The following is a 19,214-nucleotide window of genomic DNA, read 5'->3' on the forward strand; positions in this document are numbered from 1 at the left end:
CATCATCACCATAATTACGATCACCATCATCTTCATCTTAGCCATTCCCATCATCATCACCATCATTACGATCAGCATCACCCTCAGGTGAATGCAACAATGCGAAGGGGAAGACGATGTTAAGTGATTGCAGCGTGTTAGCAAAACATTGTCTGAAGAGGAAAACAAAAGGGCGGGAACTCCTTGCTATATACACTTCAACAGACGCATTCACTGCACCCATATTTCATACTCGGCATAACACGTGCTTCCTGCAATAATAATCCAGTAATAATAATAATGACATATGATGAGATTCACTTTGCGGGGAAGTCATCAGTGTTTGTTTCATAGCCTGGCTTACAAACTCCTAGAATAACAATAGTAAATAACTTTTGATTTAAAGCTTTCGTGACTGCAGGGATTCATATGCTTGGTTCTTTCGGTAAAGTGACTTTACCGAAAGAACCAAGAATAGAATAGTAAATAACGTTGAGCTTTTGTCATTCTACTGCTGGATGATACCTCGGCATTCGCTCATCGGGGGTTGGTTTATGCGTACTTCGCCGTGCTAGGTTCGGTGTAACTTGGTGAAGTGAGAGCTAGGGGATTTGAGAGTGCCACTGATGTTAGCTGTGGTCTTGGACACAAGCTCTGGTTGCAGGCTTAGTGGTCGTTTGACCGTACTTCCACCACAATTGGTACAAATAGGTGAAGTGGGTGGGGGGTGGGTTGGGGCGTGAGAGTTCTTTGCTCGCCACGCCACTGATGTTAGCCATGGCCGAAGTTACAAACTAAACTCAACTCTTTATTTTACCAAGTCAGGCCCACTGAGGCACATTGCCCTTTTTCAGAAGCGACCTGGACACAAATGATAGCTAAACATTGGCTTATCATGTGGATATTTATAGCAGTCAAAAAGTATAAACGCATGTTCCTAAATGTGGAGGGGGAAACCGGAGGATCCGAAGAAAATCCACACGACCACGGGGAGAGACACGCAAACTCCAAATATGCAGCACGCGTCCGGTTTGGAATCGAACCCACAACCTCCTCCATACCAGGCGAGGTAGTCAACATCTCCTGGCCACCGTGATGATGAGAGAGAGTCAGACACGCAAACTCCAAATATACAGCAGGCGTCAGGGTCGGGATCGAACCCACGACCTCCTGTATACCAGGCGAGGTAGTTAACATCTCATAGCCACCGCGGTGCCTACGGTGGCCTGGAATGAGAATGGGACTGCAGGCTTCATAACGCGGCTCTGGCCCCCATAGGCAGGAGGAACATCGACCACCGGGCCTCGTGACTTTGAGCAGCACGCGAGAGTGCCCCTGCCGTGTTGGCTCAAGGAGGGAACAACCGCGTGGCCTCATTTGACCGATTAAAATGATCGGAGCCTGAGCTGGGATAGGATCGCTCCACATTGAGCCAAAAGTGTTCACACCGGAGATGAACGCTAACAACAACCTCCTTCCTCCTCGATGGGGCCGGGACAGTCCCCCAAGTGATTTCAAAAATTGCTTTTTTGTCCCAGTTTAAATATGCCTGGCATCGCACTAAACTCGTGATACCAGAGTCGTGGGGGGGGGGGGCTTACCTGAGCAGCGGACGGGGCTGGCCACGTGCCCGGGTGTCCGGGTTGAGCCTCCCAAATAAAAAAAAAGATGTCAAGCCGCTGGTCCCTGCCAAGGTGTCAGTGTTGTCGCTGGTGATCGAACTCGTTTTACCCTGTGCCCTCGAGCGCGTTTTATTCGCTCCAAATCCATCTGTCGAGCAACTGGCTACGCAGCAGGCGTACAGTTCGCCTGCAGGCACGGTTCAGACTAAACAGACGCACCGTGGAGCAGGGAGAGGGGGTAGATGCAAACAGCCCAGGTGACACAAAGGGAATAAAAGTGTAAATAAGGCAGGGAGGGCTAAGAAAACGGTGCTTCAGCCAGCGACACGCGGACGAAGGTGGGTAATTATTAATCGCGGTGGTTAATTCAGGACACGTGTCCAAAAAAGTCGGTGGGGTTTTTGTTGTTGTGTTCCTCCCCCTGCCCTTGTGGTGTTTCATTCCACCGGCACGAGTGATGGTGGTGGTGACAATTCCATGCCGTGATGAGAGGAACCGGTGTGTGCAGCCCGTGGTACAGGAAGTGGACTTTTTTTACTTACTTAAATCTACAAACCAACTAATAATGGCAATTATTTACCGGGGCACACCTCAAGTGAATCTCAAGATTCATTTTCAAGAGGGTCCTGCTACAACCCCCGATAATAAAAACAAGGCCACACGCTGGAAGCGAGGCGGTGACCCACAGCGACGCCACCTCTTTTGACACACCTCGCAGCCCCCTGCCTACAGCACCTGGCAAGCAACTGCGCTCACTTGCGCAAACAAAGACACAGACAAAGACCCCCTGTATAGCCTCAACAGACTGTTGGGGCAAGTGCTGTGAGCGAGCATCTGTGAAGGCCGACACGGCGCACGAGGGAGTGGGTGGACAGCGCCACCCCCGGACCGCCTTTGTCTCTCCAGTCGCGATGTTTACACACCGCACCAGGTAGCCGGTTGAAGCTGAGTCGACCTAGGGGAGGCCCAGTACCAGTTCAGACATTCGTCACCGATATATTGGCCGTGAGCCAGAATCGAACTCGGACCGCCGGGTTTGTAGCGCAGTGTGCTAACCGCTACACTACCGCTCCCCACACGTGTGTATACAGACACACACTTGTGTATACACACACAGACACACACTTGTGTATGCACGCACACACACTTGTGTATACACACACACAGACACACACTTGTGTATACAGACGCACACTTGTGTATACACACACACCGACACACACTTGTGTATACAGACACACACTTGTGTATACACACACAGACACACACTTGTGTATGCACGCACACACACTTGTGTATACACACACACATACACACACTTGTATATTCAGACACACACTTGTGTATACATACACACACACACACTTGTGTATGCACACACAGACACACACTTGTGCATACACGCACAGTACAAAGGAACAATACAACAACCACACAAAGTTGTGAGTGGATATATAAATAAATAACCATAATGCCAGGCAATGATTGATTTGTCTGTGGTCCCGCACCATGTGGAAAGGTTCTTGCGAGGACCCTAGGGCCAACCCCCCTGGATTCAGTTTTCAGTCTGAGATGGGGGCTCTGTGGAAGTTCGCATTGTGGGGTCACGGAGCAGGCGGGGGCGAGCTTATTTATTTATTTACTTTACCCCCCTTGGTGTTTAATGTACGGCGGGGGGAGGTTAGCCAGGTCATGGTGGTGGCGGTGGGGAGATGGAGTGTGTGGGGAGGAGGAGAGTGTGTGGAGGAGGAGTGTGTGGAGGAGGAGGAGTGTGTGGAGGAGGAGTGTGTGGAGGAGGAGGAGGAGTGTGTGGAGGAGGAGGAGTGTGTGGAGGAGGAGGAGTGTGTGGAGGAGGAGGAGTGTGTGGAGGAGGAGGAGTCTGTGGAGGAGGAGGAGGAGGAGTGTGTGGAGGAGGAGGAGGAGGAGTGTGTGGAGGAGGAGTGTGTGGAGGACGAGGAGGAGTGTGTGGAGGACGAGGAGGAGTGTGTGGAGGAGGAGGAGTGTGTGGAGGAGGAGGAGTGTGTGGAGGAGTGTGTGGAGGAGGAGGAGTGTGTGGAGGACGAGGAGTGTGTGGAGGAGGAGGAGGAGTGTGTGGAGGAGGAGGAGTGTGTGGAGGACGGTGTGCAGGAGGAGGAGTGTGATGAGAGGAGTGTGAGGAGGAGTGTGTGGAGGAGGAGGAGTGTGTGGAGGACGAGGAGTGTGTGGAGGAGGAGGAGTGTGTGGAGGAGGAGGAGGAGTGTGTGGAGGAGGAGGAGTGTGTGGAGGAGGAGGAGTGTGTGGAGGAGGAGGAGGAGTGTGTGGAGGAGGAGGAGTGTGTGGAGGAGGAGGAGTGTGTGGAGGAGGAGGAGGAGGAGTGTGTGGAGGAGGAGGAGGAGTGTGTGGAGGACGAGGAGGAGTGTGTGGAGGACGAGGAGGAGTGTGTGGAGGACGAGGAGGAGTGTGTGGAGGAGGAGGAGTGTGTGGAGGAGGAGGAGTGTGTGGAGGAGGAGTGTGTGGAGGAGGAGGAGTGTGTGGAGGAGGAGGAGTATGTGGAGGAGGAGTGTGTGGAGGAGGAGGAGTGTGTGGAGGAGGAGGAGGGGGAGTGTGTGGAGGACGAGGAGGAGTGTGATGATGGGAGTGTGAGGAGGAGTGTGTGGAGGACGAGGAGTGTGTGGAGGAGGAGTGTGTGGAGGAGGAGGAGTGTGTGGAGGAGGAGGAGTGTGTGGAGGAGGAGGAGTGTGTGGAGGACGAGGAGGAGTGTGTGGAGGACGAGGAGGAGGAGTGTGTGGAGGAGGAGGAGGAGTGTGTGGAGGAGGAGGAGTGTGTGGAGGACGAGGAGGAGTGTGTGGAGGACGAGGAGGAGTGTGTGGAGGACGAGGAGGAGTGTGTGGAGGACGAGGAGGAGTGTGTGGAGGAGGAGGAGTGTGTGGAGGAGGAGGAGTGTGTGGAGGAGGAGTGTGTGGAGGAGGAGGAGTGTGTGGAGGAGGAGGAGTATGTGGAGGAGGAGTGTGTGGAGGAGGAGGAGTGTGTGGAGGAGGAGGAGTGTGTGGAGGAGGAGTGTGTGGAGGAGGAGGAGGGGGAGTGTGTGGAGGACGAGGAGGAGTGTGATGATGGGAGTGTGAGGAGGAGTGTGTGGAGGACGAGGAGTGTGTGGAGGAGGAGTGTGTGGAGGAGGAGGAGGAGTGTGTGGAGGAGGAGGAGTGTGTGGAGGAGGAGGAGTGTGTGGAGGACGAGGAGGAGTGTGTGGAGGAGGAGGAGGAGTGTGTGGAGGAGGAGGAGGAGTGTGTGGAGGACGAGGAGGAGTGTGTGGAGGACGAGGAGGAGTGTGTGGAGGACGAGGAGGAGTGTGTGGAGGACGAGGAGGAGTGTGTGGAGGACGAGGAGGAGTGTGTGGAGGAGGAGGAGTGTGTGGAGGAGGAGGAGTGTGTGGAGGAGGAGTGTGTGGAGGAGGAGGAGTGTGTGGAGGAGGAGGAGTATGTGGAGGAGGAGTGTGTGGAGGAGGAGGAGTGTGTGGAGGAGGAGGAGTGTGTGGAGGAGGAGTGTGTGGAGGAGGAGGAGGGGGAGTGTGTGGAGGACGAGGAGGAGTGTGATGATGGGAGTGTGAGGAGGAGTGTGTGGAGGACGAGGAGTGTGTGGAGGAGGAGTGTGTGGAGGAGGAGGAGGAGTGTGTGGAGGAGGAGGAGTGTGTGGAGGAGGAGGAGTGTGTGGAGGACGAGGAGGAGTGTGTGGAGGACGAGGAGGAGGAGTGTGTGGAGGACGGTGTGCAGGAGGAGGAGTGTGATGGGAGTGTGAGGAGGAGTGTGTGGAGGACGAGGAGGAGTGTATGGAGGACGAGGAGGAGTGTATGGAGGACGAGGAGGAGTGTGTGGAGGACGAGTGTGTGTATAAGGAGTGTGTGCAGGACGAGGAGGAGTTTGTGCAGGATGAGTGCGTGCAGGAGGTGGAGGAGACATTGTGGGTGGGAGCGGCGTCACAGCGGTTATCGCTACAAACCCCAGCGAGCCCGCGTTCCGATTCCTGCTCACGGCCACCAACGCCAGTGGCGTTTATCTGAACTGCTCCTGGGCCTCCCCTAGGTGGACTCAGCCTTAAATGAGTACCTGGCGTGACGTGTAAACATCGCCACTGGGGAGACAAAGGGGGACCCGGACAGGGTGCTGGACCACCCACCCACTCACTCCCCTTGTGTACCGTGCCAGGACACATAGGTGATACTCGCTAGCAGCATTGCCCCAGCAGTCTGTAAAAGTCTCTATATACGGGCGGGTGTCTTTGGAGTGAGACATTGAGTAGTCCTAAACCAATTGACTCATTTTATTGTACCAGGTAAGGCCCACTGAGCTGTATAGCTCTTTTTCAGACGCGACCTGGCTATCACTAATGATCGCTCAACGGAAGTGGCTTATCACGTGGAAAGTTGTAGCAGCCGAATGCTCTAAACGCGTGATGTTGATTCTAAACGTGGAGGGGAAAACCGGCGGACCTGGAGAAAACCCCACGCGTCCAGCAGGGGGGGGGGGAGATAGGCAAACATGCAGACTCTAAATATACAGCAGCAGCAGGCGTCAGGGTCGGGATTGAACCCACGACCTCCTGTAAACCAGGCGAGGCAGTTAACATCTCCTAGCCACCGTGGTGTAAGGGAAGAGGAGGAGGAGGGTCAACGCCGTGGCCCCGGTTGCCGGGCATCACTCGTGTAATCATTCCCGGGTGCCTCCAGGCCGCAACTTTCATCCGCACGTAATTGGCGCTGACGTTCCCCATCCATCCCCTCTCCCCGCTTCTCTCTCTCTCTCTCCCTGCCCGCCGCTCGCTCACAACGCCTCCCCTTGTGAGGCGCCCGGTTCCCCTGCGCGTGCGTCGCGCGCGTCTGCCGGGGTCGTCTCGCGCGGATAGCCCACAGCGCCGCGGGGTCTGTCCCGTGGCCTCCACGTGGTGGGCTCGCAGTGCACCTAGGCTGGCACAAGAAGCTGCGGCGAGGGCGGTGGAGTCCACGCCGCTGCTTTATGGCGAAGAGCGGCTGTTGCGGCTTGATGCGTGTACGTGTACGCGGAGAGAGAGAGAGAGCGTGTACGCGGAGAGAGAGCGTGTACGCGGAGAGAGAGCGTGTACGCGGAGAGAGAGAGAGCGTGTACGCGGAGAGAGAGAGAGAGCGTGTACGCGGAGAGAGAGAGCGTGTGCGTGCTCACACGTGTTTCATACGTGGGTCACGAGACAGACTTCCTCGCTCACAAAGGCCCTAATTGGCAGGTGTGATTTTGACACTGGACAAATGTGTTAATGGCATTTCCCCTGCAATTTTGAGGCTGCTGCTGCTGCTCTGCGGTTTCATAGAAGAAACAAATCTTGTTGCACCCCCACCCCCCACATGATTTCCTAGGGGAAAAAAGTTCATTTAACACCCACGCCATCCCTCCCAACCTCCCTCCCCTCCCCTCCATCGTCCGGCGACTAAAACGTGATCGCGCTACGGCGACGTGGGGTCCAGGGCTTTACTTCAGCAGCCGGGGAATGTCCAGGGACAGCGAATCGCACCACAGTTCCGCATTCCCGACACACCGCGTCCAGTATACCAATCGCGATGGCGGTGGCTACTTACTGCATAGTCACGTGCCACCTACTCCAGTCTTATCGGCCACCCAGAAAATAACCGTCGACAATTTAAGCCCTGCACAATGAGAGCGAGAGGTATTGTACTGGGGGTAATTCACCGGGGAAGACGTTAAGAGTAGGCAGCAACAGGGCAGGGAGAGAGAGAGATACAGCAAAATTATGGTAGAGGTGCAAGTGAAGACACAATCCACAGGCAGCTTCTTCAGGGAAACGAAAGAGAGCTCGTGGAGCGAAACGTCAGACGGCATGCCGAACATCGCTTGGGTGCAACAGGAAAAGCCCAGCGGAGAAACATCGATGGCGAGTGATGCCTGGACCGTTCCCGAGCCCTGTTCATCCAACACCGCCTCAAACGAGCACGGCCTGACAACCCCATCACGACCCACACGGCGTGGTGGAGGTGACGAGGTGGGGGTGGTGGGGGGGGTGGAGTGTGGGTGGGGGGGGGGCTTCATCCAACAGTGGATTGATTTGTAACAACAACAAGAAGAGTCCTCGTAAAGCGGGTGAACAAGTCTGCAAGCTGTGCACACACATCCGCTCCAGTTTGAGCGCGGCGCGCAAAGTTCAACAACGGAGACGGCCTTTACTTGTGTCCGTTTGCACCAGGATGCGGCGTAAAGATGTTTTAATTAACGCTCAATCGCTGGACGTCGATCGTGGTGGGGTTATGGGTGGGTAGGCGGGGGTGGAGCGTGCGTGGGCGGAGAGCGGTGACAGCTGCCCCGTACTTGCGGGTGGTCTGATTGAGAGGCATCGTGACGAGGGAAGTGACACACACCGATCGCTCGCTCTCCCCTCGCTCTCCCCTCGCTCTCCCCTCGCTCTCCCCACGCTCTCCCCTCGCTCTCCCCTCGCTCTCCCCACGCTCTCCCCTCGCTCTCCCCACGCTCTCCCCTCGCTCTCCCCACGCTCTCCCCACGCTCTCCCCTCGCTCTCCCCTCGCTCTCCCCTCGCTCGCCCCTCGCTCTCCCCACGCTCTCCCCTCGCTCTCCCCACGCACTCGCCTCGCTCTCCCCTCGCTCTCCCCTCGCTCTCCCCTCGCTCTCCCCACGCTCTCCCCTCGCTCTCCCCTCGCTCTCCCCACGCTCTCCCCACGCTCTCCCCACGCTCTCCCCTCGCTCTCCCCACGCTCTCCCCACGCTCTCCCCTCGCTCTCCCCACGCTCTCCCCACGCTCTCCCCTCGCTCTCCCCTCGCTCTCCCCTCTCTCTCCCCTCGCTCTCCCCTCGCTCTCCCCTCGCTCTCCCCTCGCTCTCCCCTCGCTCTCCCCTCGCTCTCCCCACGCTCTCGCCTCGCTCTCCCCACGCTCTCCCCTCGCCCTCGCCACGCTCTCCCCACGCTCTCCCCACGCTCTCCCTTCGCTCTCCCCACGCTCTCCCCTCGCTCTCCCCTCGCTCTCCCCTCGCTCTCCCCACGCTCTCCCCACGCTCTCCCCTCGCTCTCCCCTCGCTCTCCCCACGCTCTCCCCACGCTCTCCCCTCGCTCTCCCCTCGCTCTCGCCACGCTCTCCCCACGCTCTCCCCTCGCTCTCCCCTCGCTCTCGCCACGCTCTCCCCTCGCTCTCCCCACGCTCTCCCCTCGCTCTCCCCACGCTCTCCCCACGCTCTCCCCTCGCTCTCCCCTCGCTCTCCCCTCGCTTTCCCCACGCTCTCCCCTCGCTCTCCCCACGCTCTCCCCACGCTCTCCCCTCGCTCTCCCCTCGCTCTCCCCACGCTCTCCCCTCGCTCTCCCCTCGCTCTCCCCACGCTCTCCCCACGCTCTCCCCTCGCTCTCCCCACGCTCTCCCCTCGCTCTCCCCTCGCTCTCCCCACGCTCTCCCCACGCTCTCCCCTCGCTCTCCCCTCGCTCTCCCCACGCTCTCCCCTCGCTCTCCCCACGCTCTCCCCACGCTCTCCCCTCGCTCTCCCCTCGCTCTCCCCTCGCTCTCCCCACGCTCTCCCCTCGCTCTCCCCACGCTCTCCCCACGCTCTCCCCTCGCTCTCCCCTCGCTCTCCCCACGCTCTCCCCTCGCTCTCCCCACGCTCTCCCCACGCTCTCCCCTCGCTCTCCCCTCGCTCTCCCCACGCTCTCCCCTCGCTCTCCCCACGCTCTCCCCTCGCTCTCCCCACGCTCTCCCCTCGCTCTCCCCTCGCTCTCCCCACGCTCTCCCCACGCTCTCCCCTCGCTCTCCCCACGCTCTCCCCACGCTCTCCCCTCGCTCTCCCCACGCTCTCCCCACGCTCTCCCCTCGCTCTCCCCTTGCTCTCTCGCCCGCGTATCTGCGCCTATAGCGGTGAATTGATACAAAACTATTTAACTGTAATCTACATTTTTTAAAATTATAATTCACCAGGTCAAGGCCCACTGAGCTACTCAGCTCTTTTCGAGAAGCGACCTGCCCACAAATGATAGCTTAACGAGAAGTGGCTTATCATCACGTGGAAATTCATAGCAGGAGCCAAATACTCTAAACGCGTGATGTTGACGCTAAATGTGGAGGGGGGGGGGGGGAAACGGAGGACCCGGAGAAAAATCCACGAGACCACTGGTAAGAGAGAGAGAGAGACACGCAAACTCCAAATATGCAGCAGGCATCGTCAGGCGTCGGAATCGAACCGACGAGCTCCTGGATACCAGGCAAGGGAGTTAACATCTCACCACGGAGAGAGAAAGAGACGCAAACACCAAATATGCAGCAGGCATCGTCAGGGGTCGGGATCGAACCGACGACCTCCTGTGTACCAGGCGAGGGAGTTAACATCTCACCACGGAGAGAGAAAGAGACGCAAACACCAAATATGCAGCAGGCATCCTCAGGGGTCGGGATCGAACCGACCACCTCCTGTGTACCAGGCGAGGGAGTTAACATCTCACTACCGTGGCATCCCAATACCGATCAGAGCCCCCCTCCCCATGGGGTTTGCAGTTCCTGGCCCACGGTCTCCTCGAACATCCCCAGATTGCAAATAAATAAATAATATAAATTAATACTATAAATAATATAAATAAATAATATTCCAACAAAACCAGAGAGTTAAATTGTCGGGGTTCTTTAGTGTGACTGTCCGATGTCAATGAAAAGTAAAAAAAAAAATTATCCGTGCTGCACCAGCTCTTCTCCGATGCGCTTTCTGGTTGAACCCACCCACGTGCTGTTCGATATGATGTCCGATGGTTCGTGCCGGGAGCTTCTGTAGGAAACGATGTGAACGGCTCGCCCTCTCCCGCGATTATTTACCGTTGCCCGCTGCTGCTGCTGCTGCTGCTGCTTTATTCCAGCGGTCAGTTTTTATTCCAGAATTATAATGTCATAGTGAAGTAGCATTGAACTTTCATTATGTGTGGAAGATATGAAAGAACCCGTGACATAGTTTGCAAGAGTAGGCCATTGCGTGCCAGTGTAATAGGTCAAATTGCACATTTGAAAGTTGTTCTTAACTTAAAAATAACTGCCTCTGTGACATGTTTGCCGAGGTTTATTTTGCAAAAGATGCAATGGATTTTTGCGTTGTCTCAGCAACTTTATTAAATCATAACAACAACTTACAGCCGCAAGGCCATGGCCTACCACGTCCTTCAAGGGACGTCTGTGAACAAGAGCTTTACAGCTCATCGGATTCCTCCAGTTTAAATAAATATTCGAAATGTGTTTGTGTATATATATACTGTTCACTCTTCTGCACTGTTTGCCGTGCATGCTGGTTGGCTGGGCGGCAGCAGCAGCATCATCATCAGATGAAAGGGTACGAAGCGGAAGGACCGGCGAAGTGAATGAACGGCGGAAGGAGGGTTAAAAAATAAGAAAGAATAACACCAACGTGTCGTCTGACGTTTTTTGTTCTTTCCCCCTTTCGCGTTGTGCATTTTCTCCTCTCCTCCCTCTCTCCCTCTCTCTCTCTTCGAAGCTGGCGTTCAGACTTTGGAGAAGGCGATTGTTGTGCGGGCACCCCGGCTGTAACGATATATTACATCAGAACCGCCGTGCTCTTAGCGAAGTCATCTCAAACGTAAACAGACGCCGGGATCGCCATAACATCACGCACTTCAGTTGACGCTTGCGAGGCCCACATTGCGATACAAATTGAAGGCCTATATGGGCTGCCTTTTGGGGAGTGTGTGTGTGTGTGTGTTTGAAAAGGCACACTCGTATAACCACCAACGCAGTAACACTCTAAAACCGTTGTGTCTTGGCTCATTTAGTAAACGTTGGGTGGTGTGTAATGGGGGTTCAGCGCACAGGACTCGCAATCCCGAGGGCACTGGTTCGTATGTATGTATGTACGTACGTTGAACTTCTTTCGCACCGAATGTAGCCAACTGTGTTCAATCAGAGGTGCGGGGTAAGGAGATCAAATTCAACACAAAAAAAGCAGTTCTGTCTCTAGACGATTTAAAAGTGCATATCTGCAGTGGCTTCCTCGGCAAAAAGAGCGTTCCAGACGGCCGCAGAAGCGCATCTGAAAGCGCAGCGCAATGCAGTGACCACCACCGTCTCTGTTTGATTACTCCACTGCCGTGTGCCTGTCTGTGTGTGTCTGTCTATGTGTGTGTGTGTGTGGGGAGCGGTAGTGTAGCGGTTAGCGCGCCGCGCTTTGAACCCGGTGACCCGAGTTTGATTCCTGCTCATGGCCAAAACCAGTGAAGATTATCTGAACCGGTCCCGGGCTTCCCCTAGGTCGACTCAGCCTCAAATGAGTACCTGGTGCGGTAACTACGCCACTAGGGAGACTAAGGCGGTCGGGCGTGGTGCTGGCCACCCACCCCCTCGTGTACCGTTCCAGGCCTTCATAGGTGCTCGCTAACAGCACTTGCCCCTACAGTCTGTTAAGGCTATATGGGGGATCTTTGTGTGAGACGCGTCCCTCTCTGGGTGCTCCAGTGAACCTCCCACGTGGATGCAAACACTCGCTCATGTCAATCTACATTTGAAGCTTGCGTAACTGCAGGAATCCATACTCTTTGGTTCTTTCGGTAAAGTCACGTAGGTAGAAAATAAAATGATGACGGCCGCTTGTGTTGCGATCGAAACGTCGTGATTTGTATTATTTTATTTCTCACCACGTGACTTTACCGAAAGAACCAAAGGAGTAGTCGCTCATGTCGTTGGCCAAATATCCTTACATTGGAGCCCTCCTGTAAACGAGTCGTGAGACTCAGTAAGGCGAGCTGTTAACTCCGTCGCCTGTTACGCAGGGGGTCGTGGGTTTGAATCCCGACCCTGACGCCTGCTGTATACTTTGAGTTCGCGTGTTTCTCCGGGTCCTCTGGTTTTTTTCCCTAAGCATCAACATCACGCACTTAAAGTGTTTGGCGGCTATACATTTCCACAGGATAAGCCACTTGCTTGAGCTATCGTTTGTGGTCAGGTCGCTTCTGAAAGATAACTGTATATCTCAGTGGGCCTTACTTGGTGAAGCGAACAAAAACAATCACGGGAATGATGCTAATTTCTCACAGCGTGGCAGTGAAAATGATGGTGCAATTTTCTTAAATGCCCACTACCACCACCACCACCACCCTTTGTCCAGCCAGAAGCATAAATAAGTTCTCCCAAGTGCGGTTGATCGGCAGGTCGCGTGGGGTGGGGCAAAGTGTGCGTACCACCACCTCTTCTGAGACACGTGACCAGTGTGGAAGAGTAGACCGAATACCCTGCACTGAGGCGGTGTCGGGGGGGGTTCTCTTGCAGCTGCGTCGAGAGGAGGAGGGCCTTCCTTCCGCCAGCGGTGTCGCGAGCGAGCAGTTGCAGGGGCCGCGCCGCCCTCTTTACACTTTGTTGTTTTGTAAATAGGTAAATCGATGTTCGGCTGTGCGTGGGCGGGAGGCACTCGGTGAAATTGAATTAGAATGTGGCACACACGGCGGCCCGAAAGTGTCATTCTATTACTTGCGATGGTTTTATTTTCTGTTGTTGCCCACTTAGAGGCGGAACCGATAAGGAGCCAGAGCGCTCTCGCCGTGCCGGTCTCCCCATAATCACGTTACGTTAAAAGTCACAACTTGTTTTTTTGTGGTATTTATTTAATTATTTATTCTTTGGCTCGGCTGGCAGAGTGGGGAACTTAAATCGGAGGGATGCTCTGATTACTCCGTGTTCTTCCCCATCCATCACCGAGTCACGGTCACCATTAAACTTTAAATGGTTTTATTTCCTTTTACCAGGTACGGCCCACTGAGCTACGTAGATCTTTTTCAGAAGCAACCTGGCCACAAACAGTAGCTCAACGAAGTGGCTTACGTGGAAATTTAAAGCAGCCAAATACTCTTAATGCATGATGTTGATTCTAAATGTGGAGGGAAAAACCGCAGGACCCGGAGAAAAATCCACGCGACCACGGCTGGCAAAAGGGGTCGGGATCAAACCCACGACCTCCTGCATACCAGGCGAGGTAGTTAACATCTCGCCACCGTGTGGCGCCTGTAACAACGTCAGCGGCACGGCTATAGGCTTCTGCGGCCTGCCGGGCCGAGCCGGGCTGACTCGGTGTGGCTCGGTTGTGTAGTGGAAACAAAGGGGGGGGGGGGGGTAATCTCGGGTTTTTTGGTCTGGGCAATTCCATGGTGGGGGAGGCGGAAGGGGGGGGGGTCCTCTCTCTCTGGAGCCCCCCACGCCGTCTCGCAGAAGAGAGAGAGGGAAGGAGAGAGAATGGATGCAGGGCTGGCTGTTCGCCACGCTTGGTGATTCCTTCCAGAGCAACGCGGAAAATTAATTTCATCTCCAGCGTCTATTGAAATTATTATCGCCGTACCAGCGAAATTTGTAAAATTTTCCACATTTGCCCGCAGCAGGCTTCTGGGCTAATAAACGTTTCCATCGACCTCCTGCCGCCCCCCCCCGCCCCCCCATTGCAAATATCCTGTTCTTACCTTGTTAACGCTGCTCCTGTCACCGATTTCTCCAGCAATAGGGCATTTGAGCAACGCTCGCGTCAGCTGTGTCACCACGAAACCAATCGTCCAATCTCGTTTCGATCAAATAAAATAATCACAAACATCCATCGTTAACACTGACTTATAAGCATCTAATATTCATAATAACAAAATAATAATTCGCGGCACTTTGTCAACCTGCTGCCGGGCGAAGGCCTGCCCACACCGTGCAGGTGTTGTGGGGGTTATTGACCATACTTCAGCACGCTGGCCAGTGCGCGTTGGTCAACTGACGTTTCAGGCCATGGCCCTTCTTCAGAGCACAGAGAGAAGAGAAAGTGGGCAGAGAGATTGAGCAATTTGCAGCTGGGAGATCGTTACTTTGCATTGTGGAAGCGCTTGAAAAAAGACTGGAACCTTTCAATTTGACGCACATGACAAATTAATAGTTTAGTATGTATGTATTATGTTGAACTTCTTTCGCACCGTACATATCCAGCCGCGCTAATCGGCGGCGCAGCGGCGGAAGGACAACAAACTTAACACAACAACAAGCAGTTAAAAAAAAATTGTTTTCAAATCTAGATTTCAAAGTGCCATTAGCTCCAGTGGCTTCCGACCGACACACGAGCACGCGAGAGAGTTGCCGACAAGAAGCGGTCGATTGTTTAGATTGGCGTTGTTCGATCTGGAGCAGGGTTCTTTTTTTCTGTGCAAAGGGCAGCCCTTTCTGTGACGACCGCCGTGTTGTTGGTGCCAGCACGTCAATGCGATTCTCCAGTGCCCGCGATCCAGACCTCGATCCGCCATCCGTCTCGGCTGTCGCTCTTTTTAAATGGGTGCCACGGTGGCTAGGAGATGTTAACTACCTCACCTGGTACACAGGAGGTCGCGGGTTCGATCCCGACCCTGACGCCTGCTGCTGTATATTTGGAGTTGCGGTGTCTCTCTCTCATCATCATCATCACGTTGGCTAGGAGATGTTGACTACCTCACCTGGTACACAGGAGGTCGCGAGTTCGATCCCGACCCTGACACCTGCTGGTGTATATTTGGAGTTTGCGTGTCTCTCTCCCCCGTGGTAGCGTGGATTTTTTAAATCATGGTCCTCCGATTTTTCCCTACAATTTTAGAATCAACATCGCGTGTTTTAGAGTTATTTGGCTGCTACAAAAATTCCCACGTGATAAACCACTTCGTTGAGCTATGATTTGTGGCCAGGTTACTCATGAAAAAACGCTATATAGCTCAGTGGGACATTACCTGGTAACATTTTAATTGTTTAGTTTAAGTTAAAAATCCATCGGTAAGTTGGCCTTTTGGGCCTCTTATGAGACACAATTCACAAGTCTCTACGTTCTTGATTCACAAGATGTCTGCATGATATCACTGAAAATTGCAGCACGTGTAAAGGTTCAACTTGGGACGCTTGACGCATGTTTCGTCAGAGTTGAGGGTTGAACAGTCAAGGTGTTGATCAAGTCTGTGACTTTCTGACATTTGCTGCGTTGCAGTAGTCATTAGTGATCTGCGGACCTTTTTTTGTATTTTATTCTTTGCGGACACTTTTTGGGAAGAAATTGACTTTCCCCCCCCCCCATCCTCAATGGGTTTCCCCGACTTGGCCATGAAAGTTTCACTCCGCCAGAGTGGATCGTCGTGTGCTCGTTTCGTGGCCCAGGCTCACGGCGGCTAAAGTCGCACTTGGCAAAAGCTGATCAGAAACGGCAGTGTCTGTCAGCGGTTAAATAAAGGAGATTGATGATGGAGCATTTCGGGAAAATCTGCTGCGGAAGTCCCAACTTTCTTAATTTCTGGTGTCACACTTCATGTTTGCATCTCGCATAAAGTTGTTATTGTTGTTGTGGTTGTTCCTGTGTTGCCCTGGCCACAACACAGAAGGAGGCATAGAGAGTTTTTTGGGATGATGCCCACATTTCTTTGTGTCGATCAGGGAGGGGTGGGTGGTGCAGTGGGGAGGTGGGGGGGGGGGCGCACGGGGTGGGGGCGTGTACGATGGGGGTAGGGGGGTACAGTGTGGGGGTACGGCATGGTGTCCGACGTTTCGCTTCACGTGCCAGCGAGCTTCCTCGGGAACTGTATCGCAGGAGCTCCCGGCGAGTGAAGTGGCTTCTCCACGTCCGCGCAGCAACACGCGCCCAGGCAGTGGCCAAGCATGCTTGCCATGGACCTTGGTGCAAGGAATTGAGTTCAATGGGGCCTCCTGCCTGCCCATTTCCCCCCACCTCTATCCCGCCCCCCCCCCCGCGTTCTCAGTTGCCCCCCCCCCGCCTCCACCCCGTGGGCCCCCCATTGTGGCTTCACCTCCTGCAGCAGGGTAGAGCGCTCCACCGTTGTCCAACCCTCATCCCCCCAAACTCGCCCCACCCTCACCGCCAAACTCACTCCACCCTCACCGTCAAACTCACCCCATCCTCACTGCCAAACTCACCCCCCAAATTTCGATTTAAAGCTTTTGTGACTGCAAGGATTCATATTCTTGGTTCTTTCGGTAAAGTCACGTAAAAGGAAAATCGTAAAAATAATAATATTATTTCCCTTCTACGTGACTTTACCGAAAGAACCATTAATATCGCCCCCAAACTCACCGTTAAACTCACCCCACCCTCACCCCACGCTCACCCCACCACCAAACTGACCCCACACTGACCGGCATCTTCAGCTCGCATCCTCTAAGGGTGGTTGGTGCGAAGGGGTTATGCAGAGCAGAGAGGGGCACCACGGTGGCTATGAGATGTTAACTCCCTCGCATGGTTTGCAGGCGGTCGTGGGTTCGATCCCGACCCTGACGCCTGCTGCTGTATATTTGGAGTTTGCGTGTCTCTCGCTCTCCCCGTGGTGGCGTGGATTTTTCACCGTGTCCTCCGCTGTTTCCTCTCCACATGTATAATGAACATCACCTCGCGTTGAGGGAATTTGACTGCTGTACATTGTCACGTGATAAGGCACTACGTTGGGCTGTCGTTTTTGACCAGGTCGCTTCTAAATCAGTAATATTTTTTTAAACTTTTTTTAAACACGCTTTAATGAAATCTACTAGTAATGGCAGATCTCCACGACTCCAGGAAGTGGCCCCGAAGCTTGCCATAACGTAAGGGACCGTGGTCCAATTACAGCCAACGTCAGTCGACCATGGACAATTAGACCCAAGCATAACATATAGAAAATAATATTTAAAAATATATATTTTGTATGATACAATATAGTATTGTCATCAGTATGGCATAAGTATACCAAGTTTGCAGTCGATGCCACATTGGGAAGTGGGTTAAAATTGAGTTACAAGATTTGAGGATACAACAACAGAGTTAATAAAAAGCGTGTAATAAAAAGAGCTACGTAGCTAATTGGGCCTTACCTGGTGAAATAAAATAGAGAGAGGTCCTTTTTCACCTAAATATCTTCCTTCATCGCCCTTTGTTTGTCCACTGCTGGATGAAGGGCTGCATCCCACGCCGTGCCGGGTCTTTGGGAGCTATTTGACCATACTTCACCACGCTGGTCAGTGCAGGTTGGTGAATTAGCTGGGGAAGGGGGCAGAGACTGGTTCAGCTATCACCGATGTTAGCCATAGATGGGAATCGAACTCGGGTCATCTGGTTTATAACGGTGCGCTAACCCCTGCACCACCACTCCATCCACCAATGATCTATATTAAGCTGGTTAAATGTTAGTGGTGCTGGCTTTAACACTCCTGCGTGCGTCATGGCTGGCCTTAATAGGTGCTCGCTAACAGCACTTGCCCCGACGGTCTGTATGACTAAACGGAGGGATATTTGCGTGTGTGTGTGCGGATTGGGGTGTGGGAGAGTGAGAGAAAGAGTGTGTGTGTGTGTACTCTGTGGTATGGAAGTGTATGCCGGAGTGTCAATCACCCAAAGCAAACATGACGCTGAGAAATCTGTGCATGCCACTCAGCATGCTTGTCCCGTTCATTCTGTTAATCTGATTACACCCCCCCCCAACCAAATACAAAGATCCCCCGTATAGCCTAAACAGACTGTTGGGGCAAGTGCTATTAGCGAGCACCTATGACCACACACAAAGGGGTGGGTGGCCTAGACCACGCCTGGCTGCCTTTGTCTCCCCAGTGGCGATGTTTACACACCGCACCAGGTACTCATTTGAGGCTGAGTCGGCCTAGGGGAGGCGCATGACCGGTTCAGACACTCGTCACTGGTGTTGGCCGTGAGCGGGAATCGAACTCGGGTCGCCCAGGACCGTAGCGCAGCACAGCGCTAACCGCTACACCCCCCCCACATACCCCTCCCCACATTCCCCTTCCCCCCACCCCCAACACATCTGAAAGTTCCAAAGTCTGCTTCACTCACCATTGTGCAAATCCGCTCACTCGCACACCAGCAATTACAGGAAGTGGACGTGTGTATTATAATTATTATTATTACTCCGTTTGGAAATCCTCACGGAGTCTCAACACTCATTTTAAAGAGGTTTTCCTGCCAGGTTTTTCACAGTAAGTGGCCGGGGGCTGTCTAAGTATATTCCACTTTGCGGTGTGATGATTTTTTTTCTTTCCATTGGCTAATTTGGACCGTGGCACCGGCACACAATGAAACCACTCTTGCGAATGACGTCACGGGATCTTTAACATCCACTGCGAAGCAGATGGCGCGCATCTTTGGGGCTGTTGCACACCGCAGTCGTAATTAATGCGGGCGACCGCTGGATTCGAACCATCAAGCGGCTACCACGAGGCCGTGCCACTGCCATGCGCCGTGGTGGCTAGGAGATGTTAACTCCCTCGCTTGATACGCGGGAGGTCGTGGGTTCGATCCCGACCCTTGACGCCTGCTGCTGTATATTTGGAGTTTGCGTGTCTCTCTGTCATCATCATCATCACGGTGGCTAGGAGATGTTAATAACCTCGCCTGCTATACACGAGGCCGTGGGTTCGATCCCGACCCTGACGCCTGCTGCTGCTGTATATTTGGAGTTTGCGGTGTCTCTCTCTCTTCCTGTGGCCACGTGGATTATTCTCCGGGTCCTCCGGATTTTTTTCTCCACGTTTAGAAACCAACATCAACGCGTTTAGAGTGTTTTGGCTGCCATACATTTCCACGTGACTATAATATAAGCCACTTCGTTGAGCTATCATTTGTGGCCAGGTATCTTCTTTAAACAGAGCTGT

General features: G+C 53.9%; 1 protein-coding gene across 2 annotated transcripts in view; it reads left to right on the forward strand.

Annotated features, from left to right (window-relative positions):
• Positions 1-19,214, forward strand: part of BMPR1B (bone morphogenetic protein receptor type 1B) — a 105,650-nt gene that overhangs the window by 12,841 nt on the left and 73,595 nt on the right. The window contains exon 1 of one of the 2 annotated variants that reach the window (XM_076073173.1): positions 6,755-7,593. The exons of the other annotated variant lie outside the window; for it this stretch is intronic. The gene's annotated coding sequence lies outside the window, so the exon portion shown is untranslated. Of the gene's footprint in view, positions 1-6,754; positions 7,594-19,214 lie in introns of those variants that run through there. 2 annotated transcript variants of the gene reach the window in all.

This window comes from Petromyzon marinus, chromosome 41 (genome assembly GCF_048934315.1).
Source record: "Petromyzon marinus isolate PM22_M1 ecotype Great Lakes invasive population chromosome 41, UKy_Petmar_22M1.pri1.0, whole genome shotgun sequence".
In the NCBI taxonomy this organism is placed as follows: domain Eukaryota; kingdom Metazoa; phylum Chordata; class Hyperoartia; order Petromyzontiformes; family Petromyzontidae; genus Petromyzon; species Petromyzon marinus.